Genomic DNA, 16,489 nt, shown 5'->3' on the forward strand with positions numbered 1-16,489 from the left:
GAGCAGGCTAAAACAGGCATCTATGGGATGCAAGTACTCTTTTGGGGAACTTGATGCAGAATTGAAATCTCATCTGCCTGCTTTTTTAGGAGCTCATTTGTTCCTAATAGCCTCTGCTTGTAAATACCGATAAATAGGCATGCTAAAGGCCCCATGGGTGGAATCCAACATAATGTTAAGTGTCTCTTTTCATATGTGCAAAGATTTCTCCTTGTGCAATGACAGTTTCCCCCCATGCCCCCTAAATCTGTTCTAGGGGTTCCCCCAGCCCTCTAGAAATGATTTGGGGTGGCCATGGGGGTCTATGCAGGGGCGAGTAGGGGGTACAGTCTCATTGTGCAAGTGGAAATCCTTGCACTGATGGGATGCGGTAGTTGAACACCATCCCATAAGTATTCAATTCTCTGCTTTCTAAAGGAAACTAATCACTAGAAACCCTTCTGAATTTCTTATTGCTCAGGAATGTAGGGAGTGCTAGATACAAATCAAAATAGCAACAACTGCATAGCACAACTAGAGCGCAAAAAGGGCAAGCCCTCTTAAGGCATACGTATCATACAAAGATCTTTAATTCTTTCCAAGGCAGATTTACATAGTTGAGAGGAGACAAGTTGAGAAAGACCAAAATAGACCAAAACACAGCACATAACAAATTAGGAATGCTATTAAGAGGGCAAAAACAGCAAGTGGCATATTTGCTGACAAACCCTGGGGGGGGGGGCTACATATCCCATAATATTCCACCTTCGTTTGCATATCGGAGTCACCCCATTGCTAGTATTTTTCAGCCTTTGTTTACATGGGTGATCTAATTTCCATAACTTTATATTACTCTTACTGCAGTAAGTTAATTATTTCTGTTCACGTGGGAGCAAGGCAATCTTATAGATATATATATAGTAACATAGCCATTACAGCATCAGCTGTGAGTAACAAATGTAGTTGCCCTGGAGAGAAACTAAAATTAGGGACTTCTGTTTTGCCCTTCGAGAAATGGCTGTTCTTAGTTGAGGAGAATGCTCTGCATTTCATCACTGTGGAGAAGCCAGCACAGGTTCAAATAACTTGTCCATTAATCAAATGAGACTACTAAGATTGTCATATTCCATCTGATACAAGGCCTCTGTTCCTTTAAGAACTCTTGAGTAAAGACTGAAAGGAGAGGGGAGCTATGCTGCACTGGGCAAGGTCTCACCACTTCTATAGGTTTATTTACAGGAGGGTCAGCTCTCATCTGCTTGTAGCACTGGAGCAAACATTTTGTCAGGGTTGTCCCCACCATTTGGCAGAATGATACAGCCGCCTCAGTGTTATGTACTGATCTGAATCCTAGAACAATAGGATCCAGAATGCAGCAGTCTGATTGGTCCGCAGGAGCCACCCAATCCAGCTCCAGGTGGAAGTGAATCCGCAACCCGATTGGCCTACAGGTGCAGCCCTGAAGTAGCCAATCACACAAGGTCCATTGTGTAAATAATGTATATAAGCAGACGTTTTGGGGAAAGAGCCGTTCTTCTTCTGTTGCTACTACAAGCCAAATAAAGAGCATGAAATTCACTCTCGACTCCGAGTATATTTCACCCAGGCAGCAGAATTTGTGAGGTGGGTAGACATATAGCCTGCTCTCCAAATGCATCAGAGTGCCTGTATAGTGCTTGTAAAGAGGTTAGAGCCAGGAACTGGAAGGGAACTGGTCCTTTGTCTCTAGCAGCCAAGTGCCTTGGCTTGCCACTGCCATTGACTTTTTAAACATTTCCATTGAACTGGATGGGGGAATAAAACAGCTTTCATCTAGCCTTTTCCTTTTGATGCTGTAACAAGCCACAGTAGCACTCCCAGCCCAATCCAGGACGACGCCCCCCCCACTTTCCACAATACCTTTACGGAAGGATGCTACAATGTCATATCCTTCAAGGTGGCATTGTTGGGGAAGGCGGCAAATTGCTGTTTGCAATGAAACATTGTGGAGAGAAATGGCCCCAGAGCCATCTAGGAAGACTGCCACTGCTTGTCACATTGGCAAAAAATTTTTTTTAAAAAAGGGGAATAAGTTTCCTGCACTATGTTGTATTTGAAAAGTGAGCTCCCCCACTTGAAAATTCACTTTGCCAGCCTGTCCTCAAAATTGCCCCAAGGTGCCTTCACACTTTCATGGGTGTAAAATTGAGCTATGAAACTTGGGAGACATCCACTGCGCCTCCACTTTGTATTTCATTGGGGCAGATCTGATTACAGTATTTAGTTTGGGCCTGAGTATTTTTCCTTTTCCTTTTTTTTAAAAAAACAAAACACATTTCCAAAGGCAATGGGTTTTAAGTTTTATTGTTTGGGTTTTACCACATGAAATGCACACTTGCTCTTGATTTTAATAGGAGATCCAGACTTCTTTAGCCAATACAACATTTCCATTGCTGAGATATACCATTTTCCCAATACACCAAAATACGCTGTAAATACAGTGGTACCTTGGTTCTCGAACTTAATTTGTCTTTTCGACACCCGAAACCATTTGAAAACCAAGGCCCGGTTTCTGATTGGCCGCAGGAGATTCCTGCACTCAAGCAGAAGCCACGTCGGACTTCAGCTTCTGGAAAACGTTTGCAAACCAGAACACTTCCGGGTTTGCGGCGTTTGGGAGCCGATTTGTTCGGCAACTAAGCCATCCTGGTGGCTCAGAAAATGCATACTGCAAGAAGTCAGATGGATCTTGTGAGTTCTCCCGTTGGGGACCTTTTTAAAATGCAGAATGCACACAACTATAGTTATAAATTCTTGTTTTTCTATTGTAAAAGCAAAGACAATCCAGACAAGATGAAAAGCTGCATTTTATTTGGCACCCACTTAAGAAAGCCTTGAAACTGCTTCGCTCCATTTTTGTACAACTTCACGTCAATTGAAAACCATTACGAAGGTAATTTATGTACGGATGTTCTGGTGCCAGCTGCCTGGTAGTTAAACCAAGGAGGAAACTTGAGTCCTCTATCAAACTGGAATGGGAAATAGAAAAGGCAGTGATGTTTTTGCTTTCAAGCCAGATCTGGAGAGGCTAGGAAGAGGAAGTGAGCATTAGAACATTTTCACACATTAGCTTAAATCAGGCTGCAATGGAGAAGCTAAAATCGGCTAGAAATTGATATTTAATTTTGAAATTCATCCCACATGAACATTTATATATGTCACAAGCAGCATGTGAGAGAGGTTAAAATGTGCTTTTAGCATACTGTGAAGGGTGGAATGCCTTTAGTTGTAAACTACTGTATAATCTTTTCAGTTCTCACACCTCTGCAAAGGTGGTGGTGCCTGTTAGGCTGTGGCACCAAATATGTTGGGAAATAACTGGTGAACACCAATTAATCCTGAAGTCCCATGTGTTTGGGAAACCACAAAAGAAAAATGGTTGGTTGCCTGAATTAAAAAAACGAGTGGCTTGACTCACTCTCTAGCCAAAAATGGAAACCTATTCAGCATTTGCAAAGCATGGAAAATATAGGTTGTTAGACCTTTAAACAGCCCAGTATTAAGTGCTCACAATGTGCTCCCCCATCTCTACCCCTCTCAGAGTGAATAGACTACAACAGGCACCCCCAAACTGCGGCCCTCCAGATGTTTTGGCCTACAACTCCCATGATCCCTAGCTAACAGGACCAGTGGCTGGGGAAGATGGGAACTGTAGTCCAAAACATCTGGAGGGCCGAAGTTTGGGGATGTCCATACAACCTTAAGTAAGTTTAAATGTTTTACTTAGAGCAATCAGAGGTCTCACTCGTGCATTGTTCTTTACTGCAGCAGAAACAACTCAGGTAAGGTATTCTTGAGTACAAAAAACAAAAAGTATCTTCAAACATGGAGTCTGGACAAGGAGCCCCAACCTCATGCGTCTAGGTTAGTTACATTGTTCAAAGAGGAGAGGGGGCAAAAACAGGAAATAAGCCTTATTTCCTCTCTCCCCAAAGGTGGATAGACTTGGGACTTAGAAAGGAAACAGAAACCTCTGTGACAGGAAGTCAGGGAGAAGGCCCCACCCATTTTCTCCCTGTGGCTTGATTGGATCAAAATGGTGGGTGATCTCATTCACAACCCAGTAAAGGCCTTACCTCTAATCTAAAGGTTGCAAGTGCTTTCTCTTAATGAAACATGGTTTCAGTGTGGTAGACTTTTAGTGTAGTCCTCTTGGAGCTAAATATACAACTGGTTTGTTTTTGGCCTCACATTTTTGCACCTTAAAGGAAAAAAAAGAGGAGAGCAAAGGCTTTAATAATGTACTGCACGATAAGGCCTAGAAACAGATAGACTTATGATAAATATGCTGTCATTTGGAATTGGATGCTTCCAGTGCTATTTTTCTAGAAAAAGAGGTGTCGGAACTCACCATGAATGCCTTCCTTGTTCTTTTATAATGGCAGTGGTGTCCACCTAAGGGGTGTTGGAACTCAGTTCCTGTGAGTTCCAGCTGAAAAAAGCCATGGCTCTTTGGGACCAGGAAGCATTTTTTCCACTTACCATTTTCCCCCTTTCCCACTAGCACTTTTGCTCCCATCAGCTCTATGGAGCATCTTTCTCCTTGGAGTGAGTTACTTAGGAAAGCCAGGGAATGAAGGTACAGCAGTGAACCTCAGAACGGAGATTGCTTGCTTGACTGACTAGTGAGGATTCAGTGGAGGGAGCTGATGAACTTCGGCACAGCACAGAGCTCAGGGGCATCTAATCTCAAAAGGAGGCAGAGAATTCCTCTGCTACTAACACATTCTGTGTTTTTGCTCCCATCTGCAACTTCTCAACTTCCAAATTTCACAACCAATGACCAAAAGGTAAAATGCCTTTATTACGTTTCGCTGCAAATGAAAACTGACAAATGGGGCTTTAAGCTATGCAACTCATTTTAAACAAAGTCTTTTTTTTCCATACTGTAGATTAAAATAGGTTTTAAAAGGAAGCCAGGAAAACCAATTCTATCAAATGTCCTCAAGCACCTCCCCTATCAGGACTTCCTCTTTATGTGGAAGTATTAATTATGTTCTCCTGTTGCCAATTTGTATCCCAAAATGTTTACTGACACACTCTTCCACTTTCTTATTCAGGATGAACAGCTTCTGTAATTGCTAGTGGCATTTTATCCTGACTTATTTTTGCTACCCTTAGAGCCAGGAAAATTAGTTTTCATGAAATTTCTATTACTCTTGAGAATTACCTTGCATCCTTTGGGATGCATCTATTCCACAATTGTCTCATTCGTTTTGCAGGTCATATATGTAGGCCTTGGAAATATCTACAGATTTCCTCCTGGTGATTTTAATTTCCTCTGAGTATTTCTTCACTCTTTTACAGGTTTAGAAATTGTCAACTGCTTCTCCCTCCTATGGCCTAATTTCAATATTTTTTTACCTGAACAGGCACCAGTCTGAGTCTGTAATGCTTACATGCATAGGATCAAGCTACAGAGATGTAGCATAGTTACCGGTATATACTGTATTGGTTTATACGAGCAAATACTACATTGCAAGAAACATGGGGCTACAAGCAAAAATGGCATTCTTATACATTGAGGATTCCCCCACCATGGTAAAATGTGTATGCTGGCATTATGAAATCATGCATTTCACATTCTTTACCATTTTAGGTCACTAACACAGAATAGGTGAGAGTATAAATTGCAATTGGTTATAGTTTATGTTGCTCAAATGACAAAGCATTCATTCTTCAGCGAGCTTCTTAACCTAAGCAATTTATATATAGCCCTACCTCATCCTGTTTATTTCTAAAAGAGAATCATAGAATCATAGAGTTGGAAGAGACCACAAGGGCCATCCAGTCCAACCCCCTGCCAAGCAGGAAACACCATCAAAGCATTCCTGATAGATGGCTGTCAAGCCTCCGATTAAAGGCCTCCAAAGAAGGAGACTCCACCACACTCCTTGGCAGCAAATTCCACTGTCGAACAGCTCTTACTGTCAGGAAGTTCTTCCTAATGTTTAGGTGGAATCTTCTTTCTTGTAGTTTGAATCCATTGCTCCGTGTCCGTTTCTCTGGAGCAGCAGAAAACAACCTTTCTCCCTCCTCTATATGGCATCCTTTCATATATTTGAACATGGCTATCATATCACCCCTTAACCTTCTCTTCTCTGGATTCTCAAGGCTTCTCTGGATTTTTGCAGATCATATTCACTCAAGAAATCTAAATTCCTAATATTTTAAATATATTTGTTAAATGTGGTTCCTCCATCTTATAGAAGCTGGAGAAAAGCCACTAATGTAGTTGATAATATGTACACTGTGCAAGAAAGACCTGGATTTAAATGCAACCTGCAAGCATTTGTTTCTCAATGCATACCTGAGACATACCATGCACACCTGAGGCATACCATGCACTCTCACGTATTTCTACTTGGATGTACATTCCATTACATTCAATGGGACTTACTTCCAGATTAGTGTGTCTAGTGCTATAGCTTTTTTGTTTTTTGTTTTTATTTAATAAACTTTATTAAATTTAAAACATATATAAAACAAAACATCCAACTAAAATGCAAACAAAATAAATACAGAAATAAACAATAATATAAATTCAAACAAAACCTGCCCTATCTTCTACAATACTTTGTCCGCTTTACTTATACATCTTCTTTCTAATATTCACATCTTCTTTTACAGATCAGCTTCCCCTTCTCTTCATCCCTGACTTCAAATTTATTAACTTTCCTACTGCTTCCATTTACTTTCGTCATAGGAATTCTACAGAATATTTGTTTAAAACCCAAGTTCTTTCAAATATATTCCAAATTTTCCCCAATTATTATTAAATTTTTTATTTGAACCACCCCTAATCGAATTTGTTAATTTGGCCAGATCAATATAACTAATTACCTTTTCTTGCCAATCTCTAATGGTAGGAACATCCTGACTTTTCCATGATTTAGCAATTAAAATTCTTGCTGCCGCCACTGAGTACAGAAATACCTTCTCATCCTTTTTGTCCAAACAAAAAACAAAACAAAAACAAAAAAGTGCTATAGCTTTTTGATGTGTCATTGATCCTCTAGTGGTATTCTGCTTATGCCATGCATCAAAGATGGGGCAGATGTTGTTGGACTCAACAACATCAGCCCCATCCCAATTGTCAGGGATGATGGACATTGTATCAACAACATCTGCAAGGCCACATGCCCCATACCTGAATGCTGGACAAAATACAAGTTATTTTTTAAATATTTGCATAAGAGGCTCCTTGGCATCACCTTCTAGCTTCATGCAGCTCCTGAGCAATCTGCCTGTTGAGCTGTTTCAAGTAGTAGTAAATGTGTTAAAAACATTCTTATGTGATCAGAGTAAAGAGTTTGAAACAGAAAGAGCATCCAGAATGACCAACTATAGTCAGTATAGTTTAGAAGAGGCATAGTTTGGTTCATACATTCATCTTTGGCTGGAATAGTACAGCAGCTTTGGGACATGGATACTGATTGCTCCCAGGATTTTTCCACATTAAAATGCAGCTAACTTCCAAAATTATCCTACTTCATCATTTTGGTCCTCTATCAAGACCTTGTTAAACAATTTATACAGTGACAAACCTGTAAAGAGTATAGCATATATTGGAAGTCTCCAAAGCTACCCTCTAAACACTGCGGATTAATAAAATTTGGGAGACTATAAACTTAAATGAGCAAAGAATCCACATTTAATATATATAAAAAGATATTATGGCATCATGGTATCCATAATAGTTATTTCCTATGTGGAAGCCTTTCAAGCTCTTATCAAATTCCAGCCAAGTACAGGTGTCTATGATTTTCCTGACTGTGATGCATATGCAGTAGTGGTCAGTGGGTGTGGTTGCTCACCTGCCCTCCCAACACCGAGCATCACTGCCAGATCATTAGAGGGAAAGGAGCAAGGCATGTGGGCACAGCAGCAGAGACAAGTTTGTAGGTGACATTTTGCTCCAGTGCAGCATTTTGCTATTTGTTATATTGCCCTGTATTCTCTACATTTAGAACTGCCTTAATTTTCCCACCATAAGCAACTGATCAGACTCTTGCTGTCTGTTCTCCTCCATTGGCTGGTTGTTCCTACATAGAATACCTGGACCAATTATATAGGACTGAGCAAGGAGCATCCCTGAGTTGTAGGGTGACAGGGATTGTGATGGTGCTGGAGCTTAGCACATTCACCCCTTCTATCCTGTCCTTTTTATATGCCTGTTGTCTTTGTCCATGGAGTTTTCTTGGCAGGGACACTGGAGTGGGTTGCCAGTTCCTGCTCCAGGTGGATCACATTTAGTCAAAACTCTTCACTATGACCTGTCCATCTTGGGTGGCCCTGCATGGCATAGCTCATAGCTTCTCTGCGTTATTCAAGCCCTTTCGCCACGACAAGGCAGTGATCCATGAAGGAGCCACCAACATGAGTCTGACCAAACTACGGGAGGCAGTGGAAGACAGGAGTGCCTGGCGTGCTCTGGTCCATGGGGTCACGAAGAGTCGGACACGACTAAACGACTAAACAACAACATCATCAACTTCCTGTCCTAGCTCAGCCCAAGGTTTCCACCAAACTGGGGAAGCTGGGTTGAAGCAGTGGCACATACTGAAAAGGCAGAATCAAATCCAGAAGACCACCCAAAGAAAAGTCCAACAAAGCAGAATCGATGGCAAAGCAGAGTCAAAGTAAGCTATGCAGGAGGGATTACAGGCACAGCACTGCCTTTCAGGACCACGGACAGATCACTGTGGCAGGAGCTAACTGGAACTTGAACATTGTCTCAGGAGCATGCTGTGGCCTTTTGAACTGGCTGTTAATCCCACTCCCTTTTAGGAAGTACTGTATATGTGTTTCTTAAAGGGCCATTGTCTGATTCAGCAGCCACTGGCTCCTTCAGCAGGGGAGTGGTGAAGACTGTGGGGTGGCAGCGGCCAGAGTGGGTGGGGGCGGGGGCGTCTGAACCTAAGGTGTTGGGTAAAGCCATGCCCTCTAGGCTGGAAGATCCTGGAGTGGGGAATGATTTCTCCTCCTCCTCCAATTCTTCCTCTGAGCCAGATGGGAGCTTGAGGCCAGAGAACATGGCACTCGCTCTCCCTGCTTGTGTTTAGGTTTTACATGCAAGTGTTGCTTTGATAAGATCAGAACTTGAGGGGAAATTGAGCATTAACTATATCAGGAGGTCCCACAGCAGTGTTGGGCGGTGACACTGTCTTGCTCATCTCAACAGGTTTCAGCAGAAACCTCAAGTGTACTTCATCCTAGTTTGCTAGACCCTCTCTAGCTGACCTTCCCAGATAAAATATAACCTCTGAGAAGGCATGCATAAAATGCAGGTGGCAGAAATTGGGATTTCAAAGTTTTGGCTTATCTTTTATGTTTCTACTGGCAGCAGGTACAATATTCCCCTCACACACACCCCCACTGAAAAATGCATCACTTGGATCCTTATATAGCAGGGGAGGCATTATGTTAACCCAATACAGAACTGTGAATCATGATAGCACAGAAACTATTGCAGCTTTTGTGAAGTCTATTCGCACAGTAACTTAGCTGACAAATTAAACTGCTTTCAATAGGGAAATATTGTTTCTTTGGTGTTCGTATAGCTCTTTCTCCTTTCCACTGCCACATTTACATGAGAAAGAAAAAGAACCTCTCCAGTCACACATAAAACCTGTTTTATTTCCAAGAGAACACATCTCACACACCAGTTCTCTCGTATTGTTAAAAGTAGTGACATATCAATTGTAACCTGACTGAAAACACTGAAATTAGATCCATTCTTTTTTAAAAAAAAAATCTAAGCATACTTTTAAATGATTAGAGATATGTAAAATAAGATTCCCCATATATAAGCCTCCTTATAATTATCAGCGGGTTCATAACCATTGTAAAGGCAGGTCTTGATTATACATTGTTACCCATTCCACAAACACACAACCTGTTCTATATGCAGTCCTGCTACTTGTTGGGATACAGTTACAGCATTTTTTGTTCTAGGAGCAGAAAATTATAGCTATTTGTGACGTCTCTTGTAACAACATGGAAAGCCAGAAGACTGCAAGTAGCCTCCGGCCATGTCAAACACCAGGAACCCCAAAAGGTGGGTGCAGATTTCCTATGAGTTTTATTTTTATTTTATTTTTTAAAAAGTTAGTACCTAGCCCACCTAGAAATAAAGTTAAGAAGCAAAATGTGCAGGTACCTTCTATGTGATTTCTGTGAGATGAGCCAGCCTGGCTGCTCCTGTCTTTCGGTGTATTTTGCCAATGCATGAAGTCAGAGTTCTGATTGATGCGTGAGATGTTTGGACACCAGGCGATAGGAATGTCCATGGTCATAAAGAGCTGCTGTTTCCTCCTCCCCTTAGTGCACATTTCCCAGCTTCTGTCTCATTTTTCTTTTCCCCCTAACAATCAGGATGCATCTTTCCTGTGGTGGCATTCATCTGAGACCACGTATTCCCTATAAGTTATTTTCTGCATATACTACTGCACAATAAGTGCAGGTACCAAACGGATACATCCTTTCCCGGAATTTACTGATTATTCCTTTAGGAACCATTCCTTTAGGAACCATTCTCATACAGCTGTGTGGCAGGCAGAAATTCATCAGGTTGAGCCTTTTCTAGTTGGCATCTATCTGTCTCAAGAGACAATGGAGTGCCCTGCCATTCATTCATTCACAGCAGGCATGTCTCTATAACCTGTGATCTAGCAGCTGACCCAATAGAAACTTAAATGCTTAGCATATTGCTAGGGAAGGAAAAGTAGCTTCTCTCAACCCCCCCCCCCCGGTGTTATGCTTTTTTATTTTTATTTTTATTTTTATTTTTTTATTGATTTTATAAAATAGAAAAAATACATAAAACATAAAAATACGAAAAACACATAAAACACAAGAATAAAAAAATACCAAACAAGATACAAAAAGAGAAAGAAACCATATTTCTCATTCATATATCCTAACATTGTTGACTTCCTCGTATCCCTCCTAAATGCTTTCCTTATATATCACCCTTCTACATCATACTTCAATCCTATTATTTTTTCCTCAACAAACATAATTGAATCCTTTTAATATTTCCTTAACATACATTTCATTTCTTATTTAACACTTATATCTAAATCTAAATATACTATAATACCTCCACAAAACCACATCTACAACCTCCATGTACTTCCAAATTTTATATTAAACACTTCCAAATCTTATATTAAATGCTCCCAATATTGCAATTGTTTCTTAAATAGACTTTAAATTTCTTCCAGACCTTTTTATTTATTAATTTAAAGCATTATTTATAGCTCAGTCGGTAGAGCATGAGGCCCTTAATCTCAGGGTCATGGGTTCAAACCCTGCATTGGCCAAAAGATTCCTGCATTTCAGGGGTTGGGCTTGATGACCCTAGAGGTCCCTTACAGTCCTATGATTCTCTGTTTCTACCCTGATCTTCAGCAGAAAAGGTCCCTCAGCTCCCTCCCCTTAACTGGTTGATGTAAGATTCTTTCTCTTTTTGGCTTTGCTTCTTTCAATATCATCACCAGGGCTTTCGATCCTTTGAAATGGATGTAATTTTTAATCACTCATATCTGTGCCCACCACCCACAGTGCTGGTAGGCATCTGATCACAGGCAGTACATCCAGCTTCCATTATAAGGGCCAAACTGAAGCCTGTCTGTTTTTCCACTGAACCCCATCTGCTTTCATTCAAAGATTAAAGGATGAAAGTGGCCAGCGATTCTCAGTTCTTGCAAAATATAGATTCCCTCCCCGACTCCCGACTGCCTTCGGAGCATCATTTTATGAGGCCTCAGAACTTTCACAAAACCAGAGTATCTGCATCAGAAGAAAGCATTCTGTGTGTCCAGTTTTGATCACCACGTTTTAAGAACGACATAGATAAACTGAAAGAATTCAGATGGAAGGCCCAAAGATAATGACAGGTTTTGAACTCCTAGGGTGTACCTGAAAGGAAATTCTAGAATTAAGAAGTGTGCACAGCAGAGAGAAAATATGATGCAGACATGACAGCAGTTTTCAAATATCTAAAACAGCACAAGTGATGCCGTCCAGATGTTTTGGACTTCAAAATTGAAAGCATCTAGAGGACACAAAGTTGGCAAAGCAGTTGACCTAAAAGATGCTATGGAAGGCAGGCAGGCATGTTTTAGACTGAGCCTAAATGAACGAGGGAAATTGTCAAGCAGATTTGTATCAATCATAACACTGTTGAGTGCATTTCCCCACCACTCTCTTTATCACAAAATGTTTGATCTTTTGGAAGAAGCAGGCCCATTGCTGGTTTGACCTCCCAATCGACTAAAATTTCACAATGTACCAGCATGTGAAGCACACCCAAAAAAGAGCAACAGGCTTGAAGTATAAGTAAGTCAGCTTGTGAGCGATACTTGTAATGCAGACTAAGTGGTACCTCTGAGTAATCCAAGTTAATTTGTGATTCTTTAGCAGACATGGTGGTGCAGGAGAAATGTGCTAGAGCAGGGGTCAGCAAACTTTTTCAGCAAGGGGCTGGTCCACTGTCCCTCAGACCTTGTGGGGGGCCGGACTATACTGTATTTTGAAATAACCCAGAGATGCTTTTTAAATAAAACCACACATTCTACTCATGTAAAAACACCAGACAGGCCCCATAAATAACCCAGAGATGCATTTTAAATAAAAGCACACATACTACTCATGTAAAACCACGCTGATTCCCGGACCATCTATGGGCTGGATTTAGAAGAGATTGCTAGTGCCTAACAAGACAGCCCTATTCTAGTCATTTGCTTTCTCTGCAAGTGTAGCTTTAGAAGGCATTGTCATTTTAAGCGAACATTTCTCCTCTTTATGCAGAGAACGGTGTGTGTGTGTTCACAGGTCACATTAAACTGATCAGTATATCTGTCCACACAAATAGTTAAGCTGTGCACTTATACAGTTATTCACAGGTCTCATGCAATGTGCACAGTGTACACTCGTGTACGCATCCATTTGAACTGTGCAGATGAACAAGTGCACACCCTTACACACAAACGGTTGCACCTGGGCAGCTACAGATTGTGACTGTGTTCAGTCTAACTTGTGAGCAATCCTCATAAAAGATTGCTCTGTAGAATGTGACATTTTTCTTCTCCCATTCTTTCCTGCCACCTCTTATTTCCGCGGGGAAAAATGCCCTATGGATAACATCCCTGCAAAAATTGCAGAATACAGGTGGAACTCAACATCAGCTATTATGAATGTTTCATCTGTGCAAGGAGCTCAGCTTGCCAGATGGAATGATTCCCCCCTCTCCTCCCTCTGTTCTCCTGACCCCCTGCCCACCAGAGCCAATTTTGTGGGGGGCACAGTGGGAAAAGCAGTGGGGAATCCCTGTTGTACAAGTGGAAGTTCTTGTGCAAGGCTTCCTCTAATGGGGTCCGTAAATCCCTAGATGTGTTAATAACAGACTGGGCAAAACTGGGAGTTCATGCCATAATTCCACACAACTCAGACATCTTTTCTTTCTTTCTTTCTTTCTTTCTTTCTTTCTTTCTTTCTTTCTTTCTTTCTTTCTTTCTTTTTAATATATTTTTATTTTCACAATAACAAAAGAAACATATTTAAGACTCATACTTTACATTTCACAAATCAATACTGATACTCCGCCAAAGAGCCACTTGCTATCAGAGACATGTTTTCAGAGGAAGGCCCACAACAAGCTCAGTTCTTCCATAATACAGCGCACTGCCTACAACAGCAGTGATAGAACATAACATCAAGGTTCGTAGCCATTGATAGCTCCATGAATTTATCTAACCCTTTTATAGCCATCCCAGTGAGCTGCTGTCTCTCCATCTTGTGGGACCACCTCCATGGCCTAATGTATGTTGTTATGTATTGGTTTAATTTGTGTACATGAGTTTCTCTGCTAGTCCTGTAACTACCTTTCCTGCTCTTGGGCGATTCAAATGGGTGCGGTGACAGTTGCTATTGGCTAACTTGTTAGCACAATTTGGATCCTCACTCTGATAGGTTCCCGCCAAAATCTAAATGTATCCTTTCCCCAACCCCTGCTCCTGAGAGTATAAAAGGAGCTCACCCTTTCCTTCCTGTTAGTCAAGATTCCTACTGCAATAAAGAAGACTGTTCTTGTTATACTTGACTCCTAGCAGTTCCTTGCTAGTATGCTGAATCACTATTCTGAGCGGACTTCACAAAGAGCTGAAATCACACTCACGACATACCGTAACATATGTTAAAGTCTATCAGTGAAAAGTAGGCCATAGACTCAAAATTCCTGCGGTCTCTGCCCCATTGCATGCTTGATAATGATGCCTCTGCTTTGCACAGTCTGGCTGCCTGCCCATGTAACTTGGCAGAGGAACTTGCGATAAGGATTAATTAATCCAGTCGCTGATGAGCAAAGATGACATCTTGACCAATTAACATTTTGATATAACAGTGACACCGATGCACAAGGATGTTGCAGAAGTATTACTGGACATAGGAAGGAGAGTATTTTGGCTTCTTTGCTTCTGGCGTTTAAATGCTTATAGTGGGAAGCTTTTGGCCTTATGCTGAAATGTCAGTGGGGAATACATATCCTTTGGCTTCGGCAGATACTCCTGTTTCTGTTTCTTTTCTTTTGATTTAACTTATCCCCAGATCCGAGATCAATCAGATACAATGTAAGTATTATAATTTAAAAGCACATTCAAAGAACATTCTTTCCCTCAAGGAATTCTGGGCACTGTAGTTTGTTAAGGATTGCTGTGGTCTGTAACTCCGTGAAGGGTAAACTACATTACCCAGAATTCTTTGCAGAGGAAAATGTGCTTGGGATGTGTTTTAAAGGTGTAGTGCAGGCATCCCCAAACTCCGGCCCTCCAGATGTTTTGGACTACAATTCCCATCTTCCCCGACAGCTGGTCCTGTTAGCTTGGGATCATGGGCGTTGTAGGCCAAAACATCTGGAGGGCAGCAGTTTGGGGATGCCTGGTGTAGTGTGTATGCAGCTTCAGTAACAGAGATGTTGTAGACCAGAGGTGGGCAGACTGCATGTCAAAGTTCCCAGATTCAATCCCCAGCATCTCCAGGTAGTATTGTAATTTTCAGATTACCCAGAAGCGGGTTTAGGACAGCACAACTGGCCCTGCTGCACTGGGCGCCAAGCCTAGGGGGCACTGCAGGGCATCACAACTATGACATATACAATTGAGCATAACAGAAGGTGAGAGGCAGGAGGTGCCAAATTTTGGGCTTGTGCAGAGTGCCGCTGAAATTTGAAAGACCAAAGCCCGTCCCTCCATGCATTCAGTGCAAGAGGGGGGCCTGCAGTACCTCACCCCCACCACCAATGTGCCTGGCAGCCACAACCTCCTTTCTGTCTGGCATGCGTGTGAAGAGGCTCTATGCATGCACAGATGAAGTATGGGCACAGGGGTTCCTCCATGGGAGAAAAGAATCCTAGCTTGACTAGAATCCTGACCTCCTTGTGTGGTAGAGCTCTCTGCACCTGTATCCAACACAAGATCAGGTGACTGTCAGGACGAGTCATAGCAAAACTATGCATATGAACGAACAGAAACCTTTGGAAATAACAGCCATGGGCACTTTAGACTTGGACCAGACTCCTTCACTTTACTGCACAGTTTCTAGGTGAGATGAACTTTAATACTACTATTCAACCATAAGGCAGAAGAAATTTTTGATAAATACATAGGAACACGATTGCATAAGGCTCTGTTCCTTTGTTCTTAGATTACTGCCTATTAGCCTTTATCACAGAGTCTTGGAAATACCAGCTTTCAACAAAAGGAAATGTCACTGCTTTAGTTAATAGACTTTTTCCGGTAAAAGGCTCTAATTGACTATCGTCACTCAAATCCAGCTCCCACTGCACCCCCCCCCCCATTAAGGGAATATTTAATGTCAGGCTCAGAATTTCCTACATCTACTCATAAAGGAAACCTTGACTCATACAAACACCAGCTGGGGAAAAACCTAGGTGCCCCAAGGATTTTCTTGAAGCGCAGCAAACTAATTCCAAAGGCAATTTTCGCCTTATTCAGGTGTTGGGTTTTCAGGGCTAAATCGACACATAAGGGGAGAGGTTGGAACTGTTTCAGCCTGAGGGCCACATTTCCTTCTGGGTAACATTCCGAGGGCCACATGCCAGTGGCGGGCAGAGCAATTACAGTCGTACCTCGGGTTACGTACGCTTCGGGTTGCGTACTTTTCGGGTTACATGCTGCGCAAACCCAGAAGCGTTTACTTCTGGTTCAGTTCACCGCATGCACAGAAGCATTCTGCGCAGTTCGCACATGCGCAGAAGCGTTCCACGCAGTACACCCATACGCAGAAGCAATTTTTCGCGATTTTTTTCGGGTTACATACTTTTCGGGTTACGTACCGCACCCCGGAACGAATTAGGTACGTAACCCGAGGTACCACTGTAATGTGAATAGTAGGCTAGTTTCTACACATATTCACACAACACCACTCTCTGTCCTCCATCCATCCAGAG

Source organism: Zootoca vivipara, chromosome 3 (assembly GCF_965207765.1).
Source record: "Zootoca vivipara chromosome 3, rZooViv2.hap1.1, whole genome shotgun sequence".
NCBI classification, from domain to species: Eukaryota; Metazoa; Chordata; class Lepidosauria; order Squamata; family Lacertidae; genus Zootoca; species Zootoca vivipara.